Source organism: Cervus elaphus, chromosome 18 (assembly GCF_910594005.1).
Source record: "Cervus elaphus chromosome 18, mCerEla1.1, whole genome shotgun sequence".
Taxonomy (NCBI): Eukaryota; Metazoa; Chordata; class Mammalia; order Artiodactyla; family Cervidae; genus Cervus; species Cervus elaphus.
Window position 1 is genome coordinate 93,538,424 of NC_057832.1, and position 26,166 is coordinate 93,564,589.

At 37.2% G+C, this 26,166-nt stretch overlaps 1 protein-coding gene across 23 annotated transcripts in view; it reads right to left on the bottom strand.

The window, feature by feature from the left end:
• The window catches only part of CADPS2 (calcium dependent secretion activator 2), a 571,224-nt gene that overhangs the window by 223,936 nt on the left and 321,122 nt on the right, over positions 1–26,166 (bottom strand). The gene's annotated exons all lie outside the window — the stretch shown is intronic.

Here is a 26,166-nt window from a genome sequence, read left to right on the forward strand (position 1 = left end):
TCGTGTTGATGTCACTCAATATTCTAGGCTGAGGATCCAGCTCTGCTCTTGTTCTAGCTCATCTTTCTCTGATACCCTGCTCTTGAATTCTGGACTGATTAGCTGGGTGCAGACATTTCCATGATTGCTCATGTCTAGAACATTCCTATGATCGCTCACATCTGGAACATTCCTGTGCTGAGATCCTCTCATACTTTTCTTGGCTTTTCTGGAGACACCACTCACTCCTTTGTGCCAGTACTCTGCCTTATCACTGCTCCTCTGCTTGTCTGTACATTGGCTGTCTTACCCCATCAGTCCCACACATCTTACAATCTCATCCATTTCCAGCAATTTAAATTCATTTCATTCCCGCCTCTCAGGTTTCCAATCTCTTCTCATTCCTCAGAGTTCAACTATCACTTTCTCAGAGAAGCTCTCCCTGACGTCCCTAATGAGGTCAGATGCCTTCTTACATGGATTAGGTGAGATGTAGACATTCCTTCCACGGCTCTGCCATGGCATACGGCACCATGGATGAAAGTCTATTTCCAGCGCAACACAGTAAGCTCCGTGAGGGTAAGGACCACATCCGTTACCACTCACCACCCCGTCACAGCACCATGACTGTATACCGCAGATATTTCATTAACGGTTTTGAAACGACTAAACAGCTACTTTTAGTCTTGCCATTAGGAATGATGATAAGAACCTAATAAAGAAAGTAAATTTCCAGCAAAAATTTATATAGTATATACTGAGGTAAAAGAAAAAGTCTTAGGAAGACTTTGGATCTTCCAGAAAGTGGGTGGTTTTGTATTTATTTAATCAAGAGTATTCAGCATTTTAGCAGCAGGATTTCACCCTGATATTTAACTTAACATAGGAGCTCAGAACATAAAGGAAGGCGGAGTGACTGTTGGAGAGGCAGGCACAAAGGCGCAGGAGTCCCAGCTTGTCCAAAAAGCCCATCATTCCTCAACGGGACTCCTAGGGCTTCTAGGTCACAGTATCACAGGAACCTTTTAGTTAAAACTCAATAAATACATTCTGCCCAAAGATCTCAAAATATCACCAGATTTCTAACTACCACTAATATACACAGATTTTAAGTTTCTGATATATAAACATGGGTGGGGTCTTTGAGAAGGCTCAGTAATTTAGTCGCCTGAGTTTTGAACAAACTGGCTAACGACAAAAGAGCTGTTAAGAGGAGGCTAAAAGAGGACCTTCTCACTGACAAACACTGAAGAATCTGGCTCATTTCTGTAAAGGTGGGCTCCCTTATGAGGTTCGGTATTATATCAGACATACTTTCCCCACGCTGTCACAGGCAGTGCTGGTCAGGCCAAATCTGTCCACGTGGAGATCCTGCCCCTGACAGTTCCCAATGGAAAGAGCTGAACTATGTATGCCCAGGCTCTGCTCTCAAACTAATTAATTAGATGTATCAAAAAAAAGGGGTAGAGAGAAGCCAGGAGTATTACTGTCATGGATATTCCTCTGCATGGAAGGAAATAATAGGGGTACGGAATAAGAGCTTTTATAAACTAGAGATGAAAGAGTTAAAATAATGAGATACAGAAGAACACCAGAGCAAGACAGCGTGAGAGGGAAAAATGAGTCTCTTTAACTTTTAACTGTTATGTGTCTGGTGTACTCTTCACTATTTTCTCACTGTAAAACAGAAATGCAATGTTTGCCCTGGTTAAAACAGGTGGTATCATTACAAATATCTAGTTAAATGATGTATGCAAAGGGACTTTTGAAATTACAAAGCACAATGGAAATCAAGACATCATCATTATTATAGAAGTAGTAGTGTAGACTGGAAAATATTTCGATTTAACTTTTTAAAGGACTCTTTGGAAAGCTTTGGGAAAGTGGCTATGGATTTTTCAGTTTTTCCCACTTTAAGAAAAAAACTTAAAGAGTGGCACAAAAATTTACGAATATGTTTTCCTACAATGAAGGATAACTATGATATCACACAAGTTACGACAAAACACCTAGTTCTTATTTGCGAGATAAAAGCAATATTTCTGGAAAAAAAAAAAAAAGCAATATTTCTGTAGAGTACATGTATTATGTTTCCCAACTACTTAATTCCTTAGGTTATTAAGAAATTGCCATTTATCCACCTGCTAAAAAACTCTGGACTACTATGAAAAAGTACATTTTGATGTTCAGTTTCTCACTTGCATCTATTTGGAGGAGCATGAATAACAAAAGAAAGGCAACAGTAATAAGAAGGCCATGTACAATCAGGTTGGGATTCATTGGGATACTCTTGTAAAATGTTTCTCCTTCTCCCTTAACTTAAAGACTAATAATTCCATTTGTTTCTTTACTTGCTTATTCTTAGGCAATGTTTTTGCCTGTGAATGCAGGATACAAAGAGAAATGAAATCGAGATAGTCAACAGGAGAAAAAAAGAAAACAAAAAACACCTTTGACATTTACAAAACATATTCAGAATTGAAAGTCTCAGATATTTTTGGTTCAAATTGACCTTAGTGACATCTTTGATTATTCATATAGTGCTAAACATTAAAGTTTTTCTATGTTAATTTGATAAAATGTCTTGACAAGTTTGATATGTCCAAAATGAACTACTACTTCACTTTCTAAAATTTTCTTACAATTAAAAAAATGTCTTGAAGATTACTTAGTATTACTTAAATAATGCTACCTTTATTATCAAGTATTCTATTCAACAGATAAAAATAGTTCTTTTCTGGGGGGATGCTTGCGCCATCTACTGGAGAAATATATTACTATTTTTGTCAAATGACAACTTGAACACCATTTCCAAAGGTACTTCGTGAAGTACTTCCCTCTAAAATGCAACACTGGGTTGCTTCCATGTCCTGGCTATTATAAACAGTGCTGCGATGAACATTGGGGTGCACGTGTCTCTTCCAGATCTGGTTTCCTCAGTGTGTATGCCCAGAAGTGGGATTGCTGGGTCATATGGCAGTTCTATTTCCAGTTTTTTAAGGAATCTCCACACTGTTTTCCATAGTGGCTGTACTAGTTTGCATTCCCACCAACAGTGTAAGAGGGTTCCCTTTTCTCCACACCCTCTCCAGCATTTATTGCTTGTAGACTTTTGGATAGCAGCCATCCTGACTGGCGTGTAATGGTACCTCATTGTGGTTTTGATTTGCATTTCTCTAATAATGAGTGATGTTGAGGACATGGAAGCAACCTAGATGCCCATCAGCAGATGAATGGATAAGGAAGCTGTGGTACATATACACCATGGAATATTACTCAGCCGTTAAAAAGAATTCATTTGAATCAGTCCTAATGAGATGGATGAAACTGGAGCCCCTTATACAGAGTGAAGTAAGCCAGAAAGATAAAGAACATTACAGCATACTAACACATATATATGGAATTTAGAAAGATGGTAATGATAACCCTATATGCAAAACAGAAAAAGAGACACAGAAATACAGAACAGACTTTTGAACTCTGTGGGAGAAGGTGAGGGTGGGATGTTTTGAAAGAACAGCATGTATACTATCTATGGTGAAACAGATCCCCAGCCCAGGTGGGATGCATGAGACAAGTGCTCGGGCCTGGTGCACTGGGAAGACCCAGAGGAATCGGGTGGAGAGGGAGGTGGGAGGGGGGATCGGGATGGGGAATACGTGTAAATCTATGGCTGATTCATATCAATGTATGACAAAACCCACTGAAATGTTGTGAAGTAATTAGCCTCCAACTAATAAAAAAATAAAAATAAAAAAAAAAATAAAACAACTTGAACAGTTTGTGGAAAAAAAATTAAATAAAAACACGAGCCATATAATGTTAAAAAAAATAAAAAAAAAATAAAATGCAACACTGGAACAAAATCTGGTCCTTTTCTTTCTTGCACGTGTCAGTATAGGAAATCAGTACTTTTCCCCGTAGAATAACACAAATACACATTAGTTCAAGTAATTCAATATTCCCATCTTATTTTGACAGCTATTCATCCATAGGCAAAAGTAGATGTGGGAGAGAGAAACACAGATGGAGAAAGGAGATTATATAACCCTTTTACTATTTATTTAAAAAGTATACAAACATCTAATTTTAAATGAATATAAGCAGAGGTTCTCTCCCACTTAGCCATACAGCTACAGAATAAAGACTACAATTGACAAATCAATTTGTAGAATATCAAGATTATTATAAAGAATCAAAACCATTCTAAAGGTATCTCTGGGTATTAATACATAACCACAATCATAATAAAATGGAGTGTAAAAAAAAATCACTACACAGAAGATCATGATTTCTAAACAGCTTTTCCCCCCATTCTCTGTATGATGGCACCATCTAAAGCAGAAAAATTTAAGATCTGTTCATTTTCAATTAAGAAGGCAGGCTATTTTTTTTTCCTAGTAAAAGAAATGAGAATCTTGTTTGAAGGTCTGTATCATAATTACATCTCTGGATGTGGGATATGATTCAGTTGCAGGCACATATATATCTGCTTTTTAGTGGGATGCATAGATTATTAAAAAGTTAACATAAATTACTCTGTAACTGTAATTGATTAGAATCCAAATAATTTTTGATTTATGAGAAGCCCTTCTCTCTCCCTCTCTCTCTGTAATTAGAGGAAATAGACAAAAAATAGCCCCTCACTTCAGAGACTGAAGACATATGCTGGAGTTGGTATTCCTTAGGAATAACAGATTTAATATTTTTGTGCATTTTAGGACAGAAGATATGTCTGTTTAGGACAGAAGATATAAACATTAATAAAAGGTAGAAAATACAATGAAAAGTGAACATGAACTACCATGGGGGTTCCTATAACTCAGAGAGTCTCAGGTAGATGACCACAGGTAAATACATGATCCTTGATCATCAAATAAAATTTAAATGTATTTATGAAACTCTAAAGAGAAATACAGAATTCTAGTAACATTAAGGCGATTTAATAAAGTCCGAAATTTTAAAAGGCTTAAATAAGTTAATTTTGCTAGCATTCAGGTTAACCTTTTCAATCAACCTGAAATTAAAAAAAAAAAAATCAAAACCAAAAACCAGGAAAAAGTAAAATAACAGATTATAATAGTACCTCAGAACATATTCTGTCATTGCACACATCCTCCACTGAGATCCTTCGAATCAAGTAACAACTCCCATTGCATTTCATGATTGTTTTGTTTATAACAGGTTATATTTTATTTTAGGGGATTTACTGAATTCCAGTCACCATGCTTTGCATTTTACATATATCACTTTGATTAATACTCATTAATGATCCTATTAGGTAGGTAGAGTTATTGCTACGAACTACAGGAAACACACAGTTTATAACCAATTTCTGATTCTTTCAATACTATAGAAACTATATATTAAGCACCACCTTTAAGTTTCAATTAGCAACACTCACTGAATATACTTTGACTTTGTTACAAGATTCACTTCACAGTTGTAGTGAATTGTGAGAGAACAGGCCCCAGCTTCCATATACATGAAATGCTTCTCTTCATTTAAGGTTTAACCTCTCAAGGAGAAGGTGGTCTTGAGCCCCAAAGAGTAATCTCAAGGCCAGTCCTTGTACACGGGGTGAAGTACATTCTGTCCAAGTGGCTGGACTGGGTATGAACGGCAGGCTTTGTATTTTACATATATTACTTTGATTTGGAGAAAAGACTAAGGGCAGATGAGCAGGAGACCATGATGAGACGCCATCTAACTCAAGCCAGCTTTCTGGAGAGACCCCCTGGTATCCCAGGACAGCAGATAAACAGGTCAGAATCCACAGAATCATAGCAAGCTTTCCGGGTACCTTCTTGTATTTTCTGTGATTACCTTCTTACTTGTTCTCCCTTAGCATCAAGTAGGGCAGAAGTTCTGCCCTACTCTAGCTGACCAAAAAGAAAGTAGGAAGAAGAGCCTATTACAGAAGACAAAGAGAATGAGATGCAGGAGGTCACGTCTGAGGTCCAGCGCAGCATAGAGGGAGGATGGAAGGGAATCCCCCCAAGAGGGGAAAACTTGGTTCTGACCTCACAGTCCAGTCACCGTATCTCCAGAAGGTTCTCCTTCCTTCCTAAACCACTGGAGGTTTGGAGTTGTTCTTTAAAGGGCAGAGCTGTTCTCTCCAGGCAGTTTCCACTAACTCTCCGAGACAGAGGAACAAAATCAGCTTTTTACAAACAGAATTAGCCTAGTGTCCCTACACTAATATAACACTTAGATAAGAATTCTGAAACTGGTCTCGAGCCTCAGTTCTTCCTAACTATAAACAGAGCTAATGATTGGCTTCTTGACTGCCTGAAAGGGTTACTTGAGGATCAAATGACCCAAACAAACCCAAGAGATATAATAGCTCTTATAATAAAGACAAAGATGCTATAAAGATGTAAAGAAATACTATTAGCAGTATTATGTTAAAATCTAGGTCATGTTAACTGACCTAGAAGTTAAATTTGAGAAATTCCATTAATTGCCCTATTTCTCTACATAATATAAAATGATTGATTAAAATTGGGTTCTTTTTCTGGGCGGACGAAAGTGGCTAATCTACTAACTTCTGATTCATATGGATCCAGCTGTATAATCATGAATGAAAAATAAATTTAATTCTTTAGAATTATTTATTGTTATAGGAGAGAAACCTTTCCTAAGAAACACATTTTCACAACATTTCAAACTTATCTGATAAGTTAATTTTCAACATAATAATTTTTAACAAAATTTTAAAGTATATAAAAAAATCACTTACTCTAATTCAGTGCTTCTTGAATGTTATTAGCAAGCAACAAAATCAGCATAGAGAGCTTGTGAAAACACACACGGCTGGGTCCCACACTCCACGTTTCTGACCTAGTGCAGTTGGCCTGAAAACCTGTTTCTACAAGTTCTCAGGTGAGGCTGATGGTTCTCATACAAACAACACACATTAACCACCGGGTAATCCACACCTATTCTGAAACTTGAACAAAAACTGCAGCCACCTCCAGCTGTATATTTAAAAAGGTACTTTACATAAAAGTATATAATGGTTACGGTTTCCTTATAGTAGCACTAGGAACACATTTTCTAACTGAAATAAACCTAACAAAATCACATTTCCCCCTTTTCCTCTTAAATTGGATCACAGTGCCCCCAAGTGGATAAAAATGTTACTCACAGGAAAGGAAAACAACAATTCTTCCCTGGGAGGGAGTGGGGCTCTATGCGCTTAGTTGCTCAGTCCTGTCCGATTCTTTGAGACCCCATGGACTGTAGCCCATCAGGCTCCTCGGTCCATGGGGATTCTCCAGGCAAGAATACTGGAGTGGGTTGCCATGCCCTCCTCCAGGGTCTCCTGCGTTGCAGGCAGATTCTTTACTGTCCAAGCCACCAGGAAGGGTATTACCTAACTTTATCTTTTTATTTTCCAGAAGGCCCAACCTAGTGTTTCTCCTAGGATACACTCAGTACAGGTTAATGGAATGCATACCCACACGCACTTTAAAAAGGCTTACCACTCACGTTTTCAGTGTTTCATTTATAAAACGCTAATACTGGTCAAGTAATCCCCAAATCTCTTAGTTCTTAAATTCTATGCTGGCAGGAAATAACCACAAAAACCTATTTAGAATCAAGTAGGATGTAGAGAAATAACAGAAATACCAGCATTATTTTCTGCTCTCCATTCTCATTATCATATAGCTCCTCCAACTTGTGATGGAAGGCAATAAGCATTCACTTAAGGTTTAAAAAGAAAATACATGTATTTAAATGATTGAATATAATGCTAGGTGGTTAAAGGGGCTCTGGCTAACCACCTGCCTCCCCAACACAACTATGCGTAGCACATCCTGGAGAAATTCTTTGGAAGAAAATGCAGCTTTCTTCCTACGTGTAATTGATAGTATCTTTACAGACACTCCATAGAAATTTGTAGCACTATAATTAATTTAAAGATCAACAGCATTGTATTTTTTTACTTCAGTAGGTACATATGAAACCAATAAATAAAGAGGTCTTAGTCAATGCCATGAAAAGGATACTGCTGATAGGTTAAAATTACTTGTGGCTTAAAGCAGGGGTCCCCAACCTCTGGGATCTAATGGCTGATAATCTGAGGTGGAGCTGATACAATAATAATAAAATGCACAATAAATGGAATGTGCTTGTATCATCCTGAAACCACTCCCCTGACCCTGGTCTGAAGAAAAACAGTCTTCCATGAAAACTGGTCCCAGGTGCCAAAAAGGCTGGGGTGTGCTGGCTTAAAGGATTGATGTTAAATCTTAATAATTTTCTTACATGCATGTATCTTTCTGCCTATCTTCCTCTCACTTATTAGCATTTATTTATATAGACGTATAACTCTGTCTCTTCACTTTTCATCATTCTCTTGATTTCAGAAAAGCACCATTTCAAATGTATATCCACAGTCTCATATTTTTATAAACTGCTCATGTAAATTCATTCTGCCTAACAGAAGGACAGAAACCCAAAGAAGGATGAATACAGGTTTGGTGGCATGATGGTGACATGGGTACATGCTCTAAGGGGGCTAACGGACACATTTACCTCTTCACATTTCCCCTGGCTTCCTTAAGTACATGTATTTCTCATATGAAATACCCCTAAAATCCCATGTTATTTCATGCCAATTAACAAACTGCTAACATGTCATGTTAATAAAAAAAAGCAGTTGACCTAAGTAGAAGGGCTAATTAAATGGAGTCAGGTAATTAAACGATTCTCAACATGTAATCAAAAATTATGGCTGGAAGTGTTTCACAACGTTGTCATTTTGGTTTCAAGTATCTGACTATCTGCAAAATTCTAATCAGTGTATCCATATGCATAAAAGACAGATCCAGTGCAGATGTTAATTTGTTGCATGATAGAAATCAGGTGTTCAATTACAAATAATGGGGTGTATGAGAGAACGCCCAAGACTTCCATTTAGCTGAACACATGCATCTCAACCAGCAAATGATTGCCGACCATTCATACTGGAATTAGCTACTAACATGCACCCAAGGCACATCACATTCAACTCCTTTATTATCTTCATTATATAATATTCACATCTCCAGCCCTGTGTGTTACCTAATTTGCCGCTGATTTAGGAGTGTGAATATTTGGTGATCTAAATTCTATTTATCGTACCTGAATTCTTTAAAAAGGATTGTTTTGATTTTTATCTAAACTCTAGAGCACTTTAACATGAGCAATTTTGTTTCCTCATATTACATTTTAAACAATCAAAACAATTTGCTTTTGTACTAAGGTAAATTCCTTGAACTAAGAGTATTCAAAGCTTTTAATATGTAAAGCCTATTTCAACAAAGCCCTCTCAACATGCTATCTAAACCTATTTTAACAAAGTAACCACACAGAGGGGCCAAATAGATTCACTTGGCTAAACGATTTGCTTTTTTAATATAATTTACAAGAAAGACACAGGCTTAGAATTTACTTATTAAGATATTCACCATGCCAAGCTCATAGATTGACACAATCCTGAAAAGATGAATAAATACCAGGCTGATGCTGAATTATGTCCTAAATCAAGACCCCTAATATTGAGAATTTGCAAATTTGGTTATTCAAGAACTAGCAAGGCCATATACCTGTAAAACTTTAATGTCAGATAATCAGAGGAGACAAAGAAAAAGATATCTGATTAGATGGCAGAATAATGGCAGTGTACTTCAATGGAGACTTCATCATTTTAAAAGAATATGTGGAGGAGGTTTAAAAAAAGAAAAGTGCATTAATTTTTAATTCCCTTCATTCTCTTAAAATCAGTTTCAAAATATGTGACTGTGTAAGGTCCCTAACTCATTAAGAAAGTAAACAAATACTATTCCTGAGTATGCAGCAACCAGCAAAGCCTCAACAGTTAAGAATGGTAAAGGGATCATTTCTGTAGCCAAGAGACGCAACAACTGTGGCCTGATGAGCTGAATCAGGCCTGCAGATACACTCTGAGAGCTCAGCATCACAAAAAAATGATTCTGCGTTTCTTTCTGTAGGGCATGCTACCTTGATTCCACTAATCCTGACTATTTCACTCTTCATGACCTTATGCTTAATCATTTCACACTTCTGTTTGGCTTAATCATTTCATGTTTTGTTTCATGTTTCACACTTTGGGCCATGGAGTGCCTAGATATTTGGTCAAACATTATTTTAGGTGTTTCTGTGAGGATATTTTTGGATAAGAGTAACATTTAAATCAGCAGGCTGACTGGACTGCCTTCCTTAATGTGGGTGGGCTTCATCCAATTAGTTGAAGACCTGGTTAGAACAAAATGCTAACCCTCCTCTGAGTGAGAATCCTCCCGTCTGACAGCCTTCAGACTGGAACACTTTCAGACGGGGACACTGGCTCTTTCTGGTTGTACAGCGGCTTCTAGCCTTTGGGACGTTAATTCTGCAGACTTTGGAATTTCTAGTTTCCATAATCACATGAGCCAACTTCTTATGACACATCTCCTACTGATTCTTTTCTCTGGAGAATGCTAATACAGATTTAGTTCTTCTAAAACTGAGAAAAGGCAAGCCTGCCATTTCTGAATAACAGCATTCAAGGCCTAGGCCCATTGTATAAGACAAGAAAAGGAGAGAGCAAAGATAGCAAAAAAAAAAAAAAAAAGAGGAAAAACTGCCATTATGTGCAGATGACACAATCACCTAAAGAAAAAAAAATGACACAATGAACTGTTAGAAAAAGAACTCATCAAATCAGTTAGTTATAATCAGTACTCTACTTCTATACCACAAAAGCGAAGGTAAAATGATGGACTGCTTTTCACACAATACTGTGAAAAAACTTACTTGTTGAAAAAACAAAGTTGGAGGCTTTCCTTATTACAACCTATCTAAACGGGAGCTCTAGGTGGGTTAAAGACCTAAAGGTATAAGATAAATCTGTAAGTCTAAAAGAAGAAAATAAAGGAGATTATTTCTATGATTTAGGGGTAAAGGATACCTTTTAAATGACTCCAAAGCAGATATGGACTTCCCTGGTGGCTCAGATGGTAAAGAATCTACCTGCCATGCCAGAGACCCAGGTTTGATCCCAGGAAGATCCCCTGGAGAAGGAAATGGCAATCTACTCCAGTATTCTTGCCTGGAGAATTCCATGGACAGAGGAGCCTGGTGGGCTACAGTCCATGGTGTTGCAAAGAGTTGGACATGACTGAGTGACTAACACACATGTACACACACAAAGCACAAATATAGGAAGAAAATGGATGGATTTAAATATCAGGCCTTTCTGTTCAACCAGGTTATTCAGCAGGTAAGAGATGGAGATGATATCTGGAATAGCAAAAACCACCAGAAGATTATCTTCAAGTTATCTACAGAAGATAAATGTGGCTGCTTAAATTGATAACAATTATATGGTTGCATTTTTTAAGTGCTCAAAAGTCACACGTGGTCCCCAAATTGTGATAAATGCTGAAACAAAAATAAAGAAAACATGTGAATACTCCAGAAATCTGAAAGCAAGTTAGAAATTCAACTTGGCAAAGGAGATGAACATATGAATCACAAAGCAGGAGCCTAACTAACAAAAATATGTGGGAAAAGATACTCAGACTTATTAATCAAATGAAACACCCCTGCCCGCTAATCAGAAAAAACAAAAATCTGAAAGGTAAGTTTACTGGATAAGCATAGACAAATAATCTAGACAGAGACAAATAATCTAGAAAGCAATCCTGGAATACTTAATGAAATTAAGAATGTGTATGTCTGATTCTTCATTACATACGGTAGAGAAATTCTGACACAGGCCTACTAGTGGACATGAACAAGGACAATCAGTGGGGCACTGTGTATGGTGATGGACTGGAGACAGTTTTGGTTGGTCATCATAAGAGAACTGCATAAGTAAAATGTAATAAATACTATGGAATGTACACAATATCAAGAAGAAGTGAGCTAGGAGAATATAAACTTAATCATGTGTACTAGGTCTTAAAATACTTAGTGTTTAATGAAAACATAAGAAGTTGAATATCTTTAGCACAAAATATATAAATTTAAAACACATACTACACAAAATGTATTTTATAAAATTACCTAACATTCAAAGGTACACTAATATAGAATGGACACCTATGCAGGTAGGCACAGAAGACACCAGGGCCAAAAACTAAAACAGCTGCTGATGGTGTGCAATGAAATGAGGAATATGAGTATGCAAATTTTTGCACCTCAAATTCTAGAGCCATAAATAATTGCTTAAACTCTTCTCAAGTACATGTCCTTCTAGGTGAATTTATCTTAACCAGAAAATTTTTAGATGTAATCTAGATTTTTAAGAGTCCACTGAATATGACATTTACAAGTTGATACTTTGGCCACCTGATGCAAAGAACTGACTCATTGGAAAAGACCCTGATGCTGGGAAAGATTGAAGGCAGGAGGAGAAGGGGACAACAGAGGATGAGATGGTTGGATGGTATCACCAACTCAATGGACATGAATTTGAGTAAACTCCTGGAGTTGGTGATGGACAGGGAGGCCTGGCGTGCTGCAGTCCATGGGGTCGCCAAGAGTCAGACACGACTGAGCAACTGAACTGAAGTGAATGAAGTGTTAACAGATCATGTAATTCATATAATACTGACATCACTATTTACTGAAGATTTTCCCCAAAAGGCGATAAATGCCGAAACTAACAAACAAACAAAAAAACATCAAGAAACCTGAAAGCAATTTAGGAGCTCAACTTAGCGTTATAGCAATTTATAAAACATGCTAAGCTTAAAAATATTATAAACTGTGCTAAAGTTCAATAATCAATCCAATAAAAAACGAACTTGTGCCAAATTAAAGAAACATTTCAAATTTTATGATTGTTAACCTTCCCTAACCACAGATCACTCTAACAAAGTCTGCTGTGGGTATGCTCTTGAATTTGGAACTAAATTTATATCTCAGCTCTTATAAATACTCAAACTAATTATTTCAGAATGAATGTAGAATGACACTTTAATTAGTAATGTGTCCCCTGGCAATTAAGATTCTCTTGCTTCTCTTGGCAATTAAAATGGCAAGGCATATTATTAAGGTCCCATGATTCTTCATACTTCTTCCTGACAATTACCATAAGAAACATTAAAGGCAAGATCTCAGCTATAATACATTCACTGAATATTCAGTAGTAGGGTAAACATTTTCTCCTCCTTGCCTAATAATTTTTCATTTCACTCATTACCCATCAATCATTAATGTAATTTGTGCTCTATCTTACAAAGTTCAATTTTTCATTTTACATAACTTATTATAACCAATTGATTTTGTTGGAATGCAAGTATAGGGATACTTTTAATTAAGGAATAATTTTTAACCCATTTATTCATGATATTACTCTAACAGTCAGAATGCTAAATACACAGAGTGATTGATGCTGGCAGAAAATATTAGTGGTGGAATATGAGACATCTAAAATGACTGTAAATTGGATATATTAATATAACAAAGATACATGCACAAAATTATTGATATGGCTGGTGGGGTCAGAGAATAAACATTTTTATTTTTAACTTTTAAATACCTAAGATTTTTTCTCTACCCAGCTCTTTTACTGTTTTAAAAAAGGTTATTGAAGTATAGTTTGATTTATAATGTTGTGTTTATACCTAAGATTTTTTAAAAAGTGGTTTTATGAGGTAACTTTTTTTTTTTTTACTCCCCTCCCCCCTCCTTTATTTATTTATTTTTTCAGTGGGTTTTGTCATACATTGATATGAATCAGCCATAGATTTACACGTATTCCCCATCCCAATCCCCCCTCCCACCTCCCTCTCCACCCGATTCCTCTGGGTCTTCCCAGTGCACCAGGCCCGAGCACTTGTCTCATGCATCCCACCTGGGCTGGTGATCTGTTTCACCATAGATAGTATACATGCTGTTCTTTCAAAACATCCCACCCTCACCTTCTCCCACAGAGTTCAAAAGTCTGTTCTGTATTTCTGTGTCTCTTTTTCTGTTTTGCATATAGGGTTATCATTACCATCTTTCTAAATTCCATATATATGTGTTAGTATGCTGTAATGTTCTTTATCTTTCTGGCTTACTTCACTCTGTATAAGGGGCTCCAGTTTCATCCATCTCATTAGGACTGATTCAAATGAATTCTTTTTGACGGCTGAGTAATATTCCATGGTGTATATGTACCACAGCTTCCTTATCCATTCATCTGCTGATGGGCATCTAGGTTGCTTCCATGTCCTGGCTATTATAAACAGTGCTGCGATGAACACTGGGGTGCACGTGTCTCTTTCAGATCTGGTTTCCTCAGTGTGTATGCCCAGAAGTGGGATTGCTGGGTCATATGGCAGTTCTATTTCCAGTTTTTTAAGAAATCTCCACACTGTTTTCCATAGCGGCTGTACTAGTTTGCATTCCCACCAACAGTGTAAGAGGGTTCCCTTTTCTCAACACCCTATGAGGTAACTTTCATGTCCTTGATTCTCTTCTAATTCCAATTTTTATATTAAATATGTACTATTACAGAAATAGGAAAATAGTTACATAAAATTAAAATTTTATATTATGTAATACTAGTTCACAAAATTAAAACATGGTATTCACATGCATGCGAAACTTTTGAAAACAGTAAAGCACTATAAAATTTAAAGAACCTTTCATTCAGTAAGAAAAAATCATGGCATTTAATTGCAAATTAGTGTGAATTAACTGTTTATGACAACAGCTAAAATGTATTGAATGTCGATTGTGTGCCTGGCACTTTACTGATATTAACTCATTTAACCCTTGCAGCAACCCTGTGAAATAGGTGATTGCTATTCTACTTTACAAGTGAAGAACTGAAGCACAAGGAGGAAGAAATTTACACCAAGAGCATACTGTGATGGGGCTAGAGCCAGGCTGCACACTCCAGCCACTCCAACGAAGCAGTACTGCTATGGGATTACATTGTCCTTTAGAAGTTTTCATTCTGCCTTAAAATGTTTCATCAATTATTCATACATTTCACTATAAACACACCTAACACTGTCACTCTCTCAGATATGCTTATTAGTAAATCTAATGGTTACACCTCTGAGTGAACAACATACGGTTGTCTATAACTAAGTACAAGTGTTGTTAAGTGTAAGCAGGTCCTGTCAAATGTCCATAACTGTGTCTTGCTTAAGGGCAAGGCAAAAGACTAAACACAAGCAAGCATATTTTCCTTTGAATAAAAAAGGTATATTTGTGTCCAATGCAAAAAGAGGCAAGTTAGGGCCTGATAAGTTATCCATGTGTTCTGCCCTGATATTTGCAATTGTAACATGACTTTCCAATTTTTTAAAATAGCAGTTTTACTCATTTCCAATCCTTATTCTTTTGCCTTGGTCATCACAGGCTACATCAGTCTAGAAATCTGATCACTCAGGTTTGATCAACTTTCCTGCTATAGATTTTCACATTTTACAAGAGAGGTTGAGTCATTCTCATCCTTCTTAAATATGCCATGTTTGTTTAGTTTACTAAATAGTCATAAACACACAGTCCTCACAATTACTACCTACACGGACAATATTGTTCAGTCAACACATTGTTCTCAAGTAATCAATTCTTTCACTGACAGGACTGACCAATGAAAACTATACTCGCCCAATTTGGGCAATACCTTCAAAAAAGAGTAATAAAAGAGCTTATTTTTAAAACTGTTTTGAATTATGATATAAGGGTTTTGGAAACAGTTGCAAACCACCAGTTAAAGGGATTCTGTGAACCACTTATTTATGATATACTTTTAATTAGGTTGTAAAGTCATGGAAGAAGCAACTGACACCTGGTAGTCCATTACATTCTGTATGTATGACTATATTTTATCAGCTTAAGTAGTTTTCCATTTTACAGTTTTATTTTCTAGCCTATGCAATTAGGTTAATAGCTACTCTATTTCAGTGGGAGAAGTCATTACTTCTACTATATCTAATGTATCTTTTGGTGCTGGCTAATACCTCTTTTTAAGCATCAATAATTTCATAGCAAATTTAACCCTTTCATTCATTCTTTCATTCAAAGTGTTTGGCACATGGTAATTAATAAATCTGTACTGAATGACTGATTTGATGAAATCAAGCATGTATTCACTGGCTGGTCAAACAATGGTAAATAATAAACTCCATTCTACAAGGAGTTAATTTCAGCTGGAGGGACAAACAAAACTGTGGATGACTGTAATTCTGTAACAGAGAATGTTCAGTGTACCTGGGACACAAATTTGGGAGACTGAAGTGAAAAGATGAGGAGTATGAAGGAATTTTGTATTCTATCTTCACTTGAAAGTACATAAAATCAACCAGTTATCAGCATTTAAATCCCGTGGGCAAAGTAATGAAGAGCCAAGATCCCTGCCTCCAGAGACAACAAAAAAGCTATAGATTTAAGACAAATAAAAATATAAGTATAAATAATAAAAGCCAGGAAAAAGAAAAGGACCTCACATACAGCTGGAGAAGATATATGCTGGTACAACTATTGGTAAAACTTGTAGTATTGTCTTGTAAAGATAAACTGTATATTCTCATCAATTCAGCAATTTCACTCTTAGGTACACACTCAAGAGAAACTACCTACATGCAAGAGGAGATATAATAAGCACTGTCTGAAATAGGACAAATCTGGAAATCACTCAAAGGTCTATTTTGATAAAATGGATAAATTATGTTTATAGATCAGCATATTCAGGAAATAGCATACATATAATTAAATATAAGGGCTTCTCAGGTGGCACAGGGGTAAAGAATCCAACAGCTAATTCAGGAGACACAGGAGATGGGGGTTTGGTCCCTGGGTCAGGAAGATCTCCTGAAGGATGAAATGGCAACCCACTCTAGTACTCTTGCCTGGGAAATCCCATGGATAGAGGAGTCTGGCGGGCTACAGTCCATGGGGCTGCAAAGAGTCAGACACAACTGAACTTGCATGCTACATATAATAATTAATGTCATATATGGGACAGGCCAAGAATTAAGACTAATCCAAGTTTGTGTATCTAATATATAACAGAAGACAGGGAAAAAAGTGAATACGATTTTATAGCAAGACAACAGTGCATAGTATCAGTTAGCCTTTGCTGTGCAATATACCACACTTGAACTTAGCAACTTAAAACAAAAATCATTTATTATTTCTCATGAACATATAGTTCGCTGAGCAATTCTACTGATCTGATCTGGGCTCAGCATGACCCACCCATGTGTTTTTACAAGCTGGCTAGTTGGTCTGGGTTCACTCATATATCTGAGACCTTAGAACAACTTGGGTTGATTCAGTTCTGTTCCTCTAGTGGTCTAGCTCACACGTGTCCTCATGATGAAGACAGAGAGGAAGAGAGAAAGTAAAAATGCACAAATGCGGACTTCCCTGCTGGCCCAGTGGTTAAGACTCTGAGCTCCCAATGCAGGGGGCACAGGTTCGATCCCTCATCAGGGAACTAGATCCCACATGCTGCAACTAAGATCTGGTGCAGCCAAATAAATGAAAAAAATAAATAAATTCAAAACAAAATGCACAAATGCTTTTTTAAGCCTCTGCTTATGCCAAGTGTGCTATTGTCTCAAGGGCCAAAGTGAGTCACCTGACCAAGCCCAAAGTTGGAGGGGACAATGTAGATACAGGGCAAAGGGTGTGAATTTAGGGAGCCTATTTGTTGGGTCCACTTATGTAGTCCACCCACCACATAGACAAAGAACAAATTTTCTAAATATATCTCCTCCTTCAATGTAGCAAAGCTTAGGCATGGCCAACTTAGAGAGTTTTACATAAGGTTGTAAGGCTGGTCCTAGGCAGACTTAGAAGAGGGGTGCTTACCCTCCTGGGGCCTGGAGACTATGTTGAAAGGAAAATGGAGAGGAGGGCAGGCAGTTAGAGGCACACTTTGTACTTAAGGAACATGCTAGGGTAGAAGGGCTTCTGCCCCACTTCCCACTTCAGATTCCGTGATATAACCCGGTGGGAGGGCTTCCCTGGCGACTCAGCTGGTAAAGAATCCGCCTGCAATGCGGGAGTCCTGGGTTTGATCCCTGGGTTGGGAAGATCCCCTGGAGAAGGGAACAGCTACCCACTTCAGTATTCTGGCCTTGAGAATTTCATGGACTGTATAGTCCATGGGGTCACAAAGAGTTGGACATGGCTGAGGAACTTTCATTTTCAACTCGGTGGGAGGGGTCCCGATGAAGCAGAAGGCTGGAGCTGAGCTGGGCTTATAATCTCCTGGTGTAAAGGATTCAGAAATTCCCTCAAAACCAGAGGCATGGAGATGAAGTGATGTGGACTACCTGAGTTTCTGCTCAAGGGCAAGTTAGATTAAGAAGCTATCTTTCTTGGGAAGCCTGTACTAGCGTGGGAAAATGTGTAATGCCGAATCAGACTAGTAGGTTCTGTTAAGTGAAAAAGTGGACCAAATAGCATTGCCTTAGTAAAAGCCTGTTCAGGGTACATGAATTGATTGATTTAGTTGAAGTTGGGGTGCAGGGTGTTGGGTACAGAGAGGAAAAGAAGTTGGAAAGATGAGATGGGGCCAGGTTTTTGGAGAATTTGAATGCTAGGCTAAAAGTGTGACTCTAATTCCACAGGCAATGGGGAGGCACTAGAAGTTTTTTAGTAGAGACATTAAATTGTATTCCTAATTCCTGCACGTGTTAGAACACAGGTAAAACAAGAAAATCAGTACAAAAGTCACTGAACAGGTTTCTATGTTGTTGCTGCTGTTAGGGGAGAGACTGCATTGGGGTTGGCAGAAGGAATGGATTTATCAGTGGGAAACACTAGGAGCTTAACTACAATGAGTGAAGGAGGAGCAGTTAAAGACGAATATAAAGATCAATCTAACTGGCAGAAAGGATAAGGCTCTCAAATCTGCAAAGCTGATACTAAAATTTTCTGACTTTTGGTCTACTGCTATGCTCTTCTCAGGATTCTGGCCTGGAGAATTCCATGGCCTGTATAGTCCATGGGGTCGCAAAGAGTTGGACACGACTGAGCGAATTTCACTTTTGTGCTCTTCTAATCTACTGTCAAAGAAAGTTAAAAACACTTTTTTTCAGAAGTTCTGATACATGAAATAAAGACACTAAAAGAGATTCATACTCTTATAGAGGTAATAAACATGGGGGAGGAAATGATTGACTGAGTTATAATTTTCCATGTGTCTAAGGAGCCATTCACATTTTCTCGCCCACTCTCCTTCAGTAATTGATGAAATCGAGGCCAAAAACGATGACTTACCCAAAGTCAGTGACAGAACTGAGATCAAAATACAGGTGTCTTGGCTCTTAAACTAGTTTCATTCTACATAACTATTATTGTACCATCCTCCATCTACGCCACAGTTCAGCTACACGTATCAGAGAAAAGAACCAAAAATAAGTATCCTTAAATGTCCAAATTTTTCTTGACCTTCCACAATGCTCAGACCTTTAGCAAGCTCAAGATTTTTGTTTTATTAATTCAGTGTTAATATTTCCAAACTTATGGATATATCCAAATAATAAAACATACCATAGTCTCAGGTATATTGTACAAAAATTTTATAGCAAGGCTTCAGTTAAGAGGAAACCATTTCATTATAATTATATACACTGTTTATAAAATTTTATAGTATTCCTAAATAGTTTTCACTATACCTTTTTGAAAAGTGTCCCAAATTAATTGAGATAACCAATGTATATGATCTGTGGTTTCTTAAATAATGAAAAAAAGAGTTAATCTTCTACCCTTAGTTATTTGACCTAAAATACCATTGTTTAGGATGCCCAGATGGGAAACAAGCATGTCTAAAAGCAAAAAAAAAAAAAAAAGTTATCTGGTGCATGAACAGTAGAAAAAAATAATGTATGTTAAGATGTTACCCTCCTACAGAAAAATATTGTGTTGAATAGAAATGCACAGTTTAAGCTTAAAGTTACAGACTAATTTGCCACAGGAGAAATCAGAGAAGTTTGCAAAGGAGTGTAACAATTAGACACATAGTTTAATAATTATTAAAGCTATGTTTGAAAAAGTTCCCAACTTTATAATTTATTAATCACTAGTTAATTAAAATGAAAACCACAGCTCAATGATTTTTATTAGTATATATAAAGTGACATGAATTTTAAGGCAGTTGGCAAAATAAAGTTGGCTTTCTGACCTACTCTTATCATTCTACAATGACTAAATCAATGTACCACAGACAGACTTCTCTTACAAAAATCATATTTAGAAAAAGGATCAATCATTTATTAAGAATCTAGCAAATGCTTTGTCAGAAGTTTTGGCAAGGCTATAAGGAGTAAGATTTCGATGAAAATGGGGTAAGCCAGAATGAGGTAGTAAATTGGGAACTGAGAATGCAAATAGACATATATATATATATATATGTATGTGTGTGTGTGTGTGTGTGTGTGTGTGTGTGTGTGTATTCAGATGAATGAAGGTTAGATGTCAAAATTTTAGACAAGGGCACATAGAAGCATATAGAAAGTCCTGCTAAAAGGTCAATTTAAAATAAGGAATCAATTTTCCCTGGGAAAAAAAAACCAGACTAGTCTTTTTTATAAGGTACCCTCCAAGTAAATGCCACTTTGACAAAGATAAGACTTTCCTCCTTTTGGTCTTCGACTGTCCCCTAAATTACTTGAAGATCATAAACCTTAAATAAAAAACTAATGCAATTTTCTTAGAGCACAGTCATTTCACTTTAGGAGCAAATGCCACACTTACATTACGACTGAAAGGTTCCGTAAGCACCACACCACGGCCCCTGAATGCCTGGCTGGTCCTCTATCCTGGGAAGCACAGGAAAACGGCAACACAACCAGCTTCAGGCTTACCCTGTGCGTCCTGCTGGAATCTTACCCGCTGTCTTGCCCCTGAAGCAAGCGATGGGCACAGGGCCTTTTATACCTTTATGATGCAAATTAAGGAGTTTTATATGTGATAATCTCAAAGTATTTCAAAATGTCTATTTATTTAATAAATGTTCAAACTGTCAAGCATGACTCTACACACAAAGGATGATGAGATCTATATGGCAGTGATTTGGCTGACAGTTTATCTTATTAATTTTAACTGTGAAATAATTATTCTACAGTTATATACTTACAAAGTTTTCTTTTTTTATTTTTATAGTAAAAAATAATCAGCATCATGCAGATATTTGGTAGATTCTAGTCATACTGCTTCTACCTATTTGTGACAATTTAAGTTTCTTCTTTTTCCTTTTCAGTTGTCGATTTGTCATAATAATCATTGCTTTATTAGTTCTAGTTATTTTGCCTTTCTTATGGCTAAAAAATAACATTTTAATTAGGAAAACATGATTTAATAAAAATGAGGATAGCAGTTCTCAGATTTAAGTTAATACTGTCACTCAGCCACTAGGCTATGCTAAAGGACAATCCATTTGTTCAAGAGCACTTCTGTCTTCCGGCCACCCAAAAAAAGCAGGAAAGTAAATTCTATAGTGGAATGTAAATTATTTAACCACTCATAACCTAGACTGAAATTCATTTAACAGATTTATATAAGGGCTTATGTAATTAGTTTATATGACATACCTCCAAAGAATAAAGGTACCCAAATTTTATCAAGTGTCAGATAATAATGTTTGTTACTCAAATTAAATATCCATTTTCATTTGCATATAGTCAGTCCTGTTAAAAAAACTATAATGTATAGACATGGGCTGATTAATTACCAGAAACACGAGCTTTAGATTGGTTTTATTTTTCTTTTTGTTTCAAAAAAGATCATTTTAAAACACAACAGTTGAGGTCCAAACCCCATTTACTTCATTTATTTTAGGTATTCTTTTACATTAAATTATACACTATCCTCTAAATCACTTCTAAACCTTTAAAATTCTTTAACTTAGGAACATATTCATTACTTTTTTCTTAAAACACTAAGGAGGCACACTATTTTCACTTTCATCACTATTCCTATTACTATCTTTGCTGGTTTACACACGGTGGGAAGTACTAGGTGTTCAAATGGGTCTAAGAAACTTATGTAGTCAGGAACACATAAAATAAAGATAACATTAATAAAAATATTTACATAGTGGTAATAAAGGGCCATATACATATATTAATAAAGGAGAATTCATGTAAAAACAGTTCATAAAAGAGAGATAAATTGATAATTGTTGCCCATACCATTAAAACAGAGAAAAGGATTTTATGACGAACGCTCAAAGATGTCTAGCTCTGAAAAGCTCTCTAAGCACAAAAATCCATAACCCTCCAATTTATTGTTTAATTTGACAACTGTAAAGATAAATTTTTTAACTCTCTCTTTTAATTATTCATTATTCATCTGTTAATCATTCATTATAGGATTAATTATTGACAGAATGTAATCCCGCCCAAAAGCAAAATGCTATTAATCTACTACTCCCATATGTGCCTAAAATACCACTTTGGCGTATGAAAGAGCACTAGAAAGAGAAAGGTTGGGTGACTTTCACTTCTTCAATGTAATTAAGTTTAGTGAAATCCATCTATGAAGCACCAAAGAGAAAGATGAATATGGTTGTGATAGCTATGATTATGTGTCAATTCCTATTTTTCCATATATATTTAAACACAGGGTGATAGTCAAGCTGTTTAAAGCTGTTACATCAGAGGCACTGAAAAAGCTAGACAGGTGTCTGTGGTCTGCCTAGTGTGATAAATTACTATTACAGCAATGATGAAATTCTGGTTGATAATTATTATTATGTTCAATAATGGTCTTACATAGTTTTTTGGAATAACTATTAGGAAAACAATATTCTTAATTATGCTCCATAACACACCAACTAGCAGAACAACATCACTGATACTTTCGTTTCTAGAATTTCTTTTTACATGCCATAAACTGCAGTTACCTGAATGTCTGGAAATGCTTGCTGGTATGAGAGTGAAGTGAAAGTGTTAGCTGCTCAGTCGTGTCCGACTTTTTCCAATCCCATGGACCGTAGCCTGCCAGGCTCCTCTGTTCATGGAATTTTCCAGGCAAGAATACTGGAGTGGGTTGCCATTCCCTTCTCCAAGGGATCTTCCTGACCCAGGGATCAAACCTGGGTCTCCCACATTGGGGTCAGATTCTTTACCATCTGCGTCACCAAGAAAGCCCTTAGTAAAGGTAAGTCACGACAGTTCTTAAATTTTGTAGATTACATTCAGAGACTACGGTATATTCTCTTTAGTCATCTCCTTCATCTATAGTCTTGGGCAGTAGTCAACTCCAGAGCCATTCTGGGCATCCTAATTTAGCCAGAGGGCTCTAAAGATGTGATATGAACCAATTCTCCTTCATTGCAAAGGAATGGTAAAAAGGGAATATACATATAAAGTCTTAAAAGGCAGGTGGATTTCTCACCTGACTGGAATATTCCAGAGCAAGAAAATGCCAAGGATGAGAGAGCAGAACTTACTCTCCACAGGAGCTGAAGGCTTCAGAACCTGCCATGTGCCCAACTTCATATTCAGTGTTGGTTCTTGGGACAATCTGAGGGCTCTAAGGGTATTCACCATGGTGCGGCCCATGTGTAAATCAGGGGCTCTCTTGGTGTAGCAGTACACAGGTTCCCATTTCTTTATATATATAAATTTATTTTGGCTGCACTGGGTCTTAGTGACAGCATGTGGGATCTAGGAGGGATTGAACCTGGGCCCCCTGCATTAAGAGCTCAGAGTCTTAGCCACTGGACCATCAGGGAAGTCTCCAGTTTCCCATTTCTTGTGCCATTATTCATCAAGAGACTGAATTCAGAAGAGTAGGGAATTAACTATAAGGTTTGGAACATTATGTGTTCCTTTATATCTCCCTGTAGTGTCTATTACTCTGTAAGTATTTTGGAACAGTAGTATTCTTTCTAGTCTAAGCACTCTCCAGCTAAACCAAAATTGTCATGGTTAGCTAACAGCCCTTCCAGATCTCCTGCCCATGTACACCCTATGCCAGATGGCTGGTGGCTGGACTGCCTTTCTTCCTCACTGCCCACCTGCTGAATTTATGCCTCAAGCTTCATCTCAATAGTCAGTTGTCTTCTGAGACTTCCTTTGACCAGCTCCAGCAAGAATCAGGTATTACTTTCACCAGTTCCCACTCCTCTCTTATGGTGCTTATCACTCAGAATCATCATTATTTGTCTACAAGCCTGAATCCCTGGCTAGTCAGTTCCTTCAGGCCCGGGATGGTATCTCACTGAGGTTTGCTCTGGTTGGCACAGAGGAAGGGCTCAATCCATAGGTGCTTCGTAAATCACAGTGAGCAGGTAGATGGACGGGGGAAGAAAGAGCTCTAGGTTTTAAATCCCAGGAACTCTATCTGCATAATGAGTCATAGTTACACTGGGTATCACTGCATTAAAGATATGACATTATGGGATAGGCAAATTCTTCTTCTTTCTCAGAGCCTACCCACTGATTTCTTTTTTCCCCAAATATGACTGGTTTTGACAAAGCATACGCTATTGCCTGCTCAAACCAAGGAAGCCATATGGTCCTTAGAGGCTCATCTCAGCTGCAGAAGGTACCTCTGGGTTGCCTCCTATTCAGTCTAACTTTTCTCCCTAATGGTCATTTGAAGAATCCTTATTTTGTTGACTTACCAGTTAACTCTGCCACAATGTTAGTGATTTAGAAACTAGCAGAGCTGCCTCTTTGTACAAGAAGACACAGAGACTGTTAGGTTTGTGGCTAAACTTTCAGTTCAATTCAGTCGCTCAGTCTTGTCTGACTCTTTGCAACCCCATGAACTGCAGCATGCCAGGCTTTCCTGTCCATCACCAACTCCCAGAGTTTACTCAAACTCATCTCCATTGAGTCAATGATGCCATCCAACCATCTCATCCTCTGTTGTCCCCTTCTCCTTCCACCTTCAATCTTTCCCAGCATCAGAGTCTTTTCAAATGAGTCAGTTCTTTGCATCAGGCGGCCAAAGTATTGGAGTTTCAGCTTCAGCATCAGTACTTCCAATGAATATTCAGGACTGATTCCCTTTAGGATGGACTGGTTGGATCTCCTTGCAGTCCAAGGGACTCTCAAGAATCTTCTCCAACACCACAGTTCAAAGTCATCAATTCTTTAGTGCTCTGCTTTCTTTACAGTCCAACTCTCACATCCATACATGACTCCTGGAAAAGCCATAGCTTTGACTAGATGGACCTTTGTTGGCAAAGTAATGTCTCTGCTTTTTAATATGCTGTCTAGGTTGGTCATAGGTTTTCTTTCAAGGAGCAAGCATCTTTTAATTTCATGGCTGCAGTCACCATCTGCAGTGACTTTGGAGCCCAAGAAAATAAAGTCTCTCACTCTTTTCCCTGTTTCCCCATCTATTTCCCATGAAGTGATGGGACTGGATGCCATGATCTTAGTTTTCTGAATGTTGAGCTTTAAGCCAACTTTTTCACTCTCCTCTTTCAAGAAGCTTTTTAGTTCTTCTTCACTTTCTGCCACAAGGGTGGTGTCATCTGCATATCTGAGGTTATTGATATTTCTCCCGGCAATCTTGGTTCCAGCTTGTGCTTCAACCAGTCCAGCACTTCTCATGATGTACCCTGCGGCTAAACTTTAGTAACGAAAATCATTCCGTTCTTTTTTTTTCTTTTTTTAAAATTTATTTATTATGGCTAGCACCGTAGGCTAGAATGTGGCTGTAGCGAGTCATAAGGCATTAATCTGAGAAAAATCTGGGTTTAAAAAAAAGCTCACTGAATTGTATTCATGAGTTGAGGCCTATTTCCTCATCAGCTACAAGGTAAAAAGGAACCTCAGAGATACAAGCTGACACTGACCCATGGCAATCCCCAGGGGCCAGTCCCTGCACTTCTGGTTATCCATAGCATCAGCTTCCTCCCATATTGATCTGGTTTCTCACTCACATATTGGATGAATACTCATACCCTTCCCAGCAAATCTTATACAGTCTCTTGGGTTATATCTGAACCAGCATTTAACTTTAAAGTAGTCTATGTATGTTTATTTCTGGTGATCTGAAAGCTAGGCTTGTTTCAACTATTACTGTATTTTGAAAAATATGTCTTCATTGTTACCTCCATACATTATTGTTCTTTATCCATGTAAATGATGTGTAATACCAGTGTAATCAAGTACCAATATTGTGTTAGGACACAAACAGTTACACTAACTAAATACTCATATATTTAGCTATAAAAATGTCTATACATTTAAAAAATTAAGTTAACCTAGA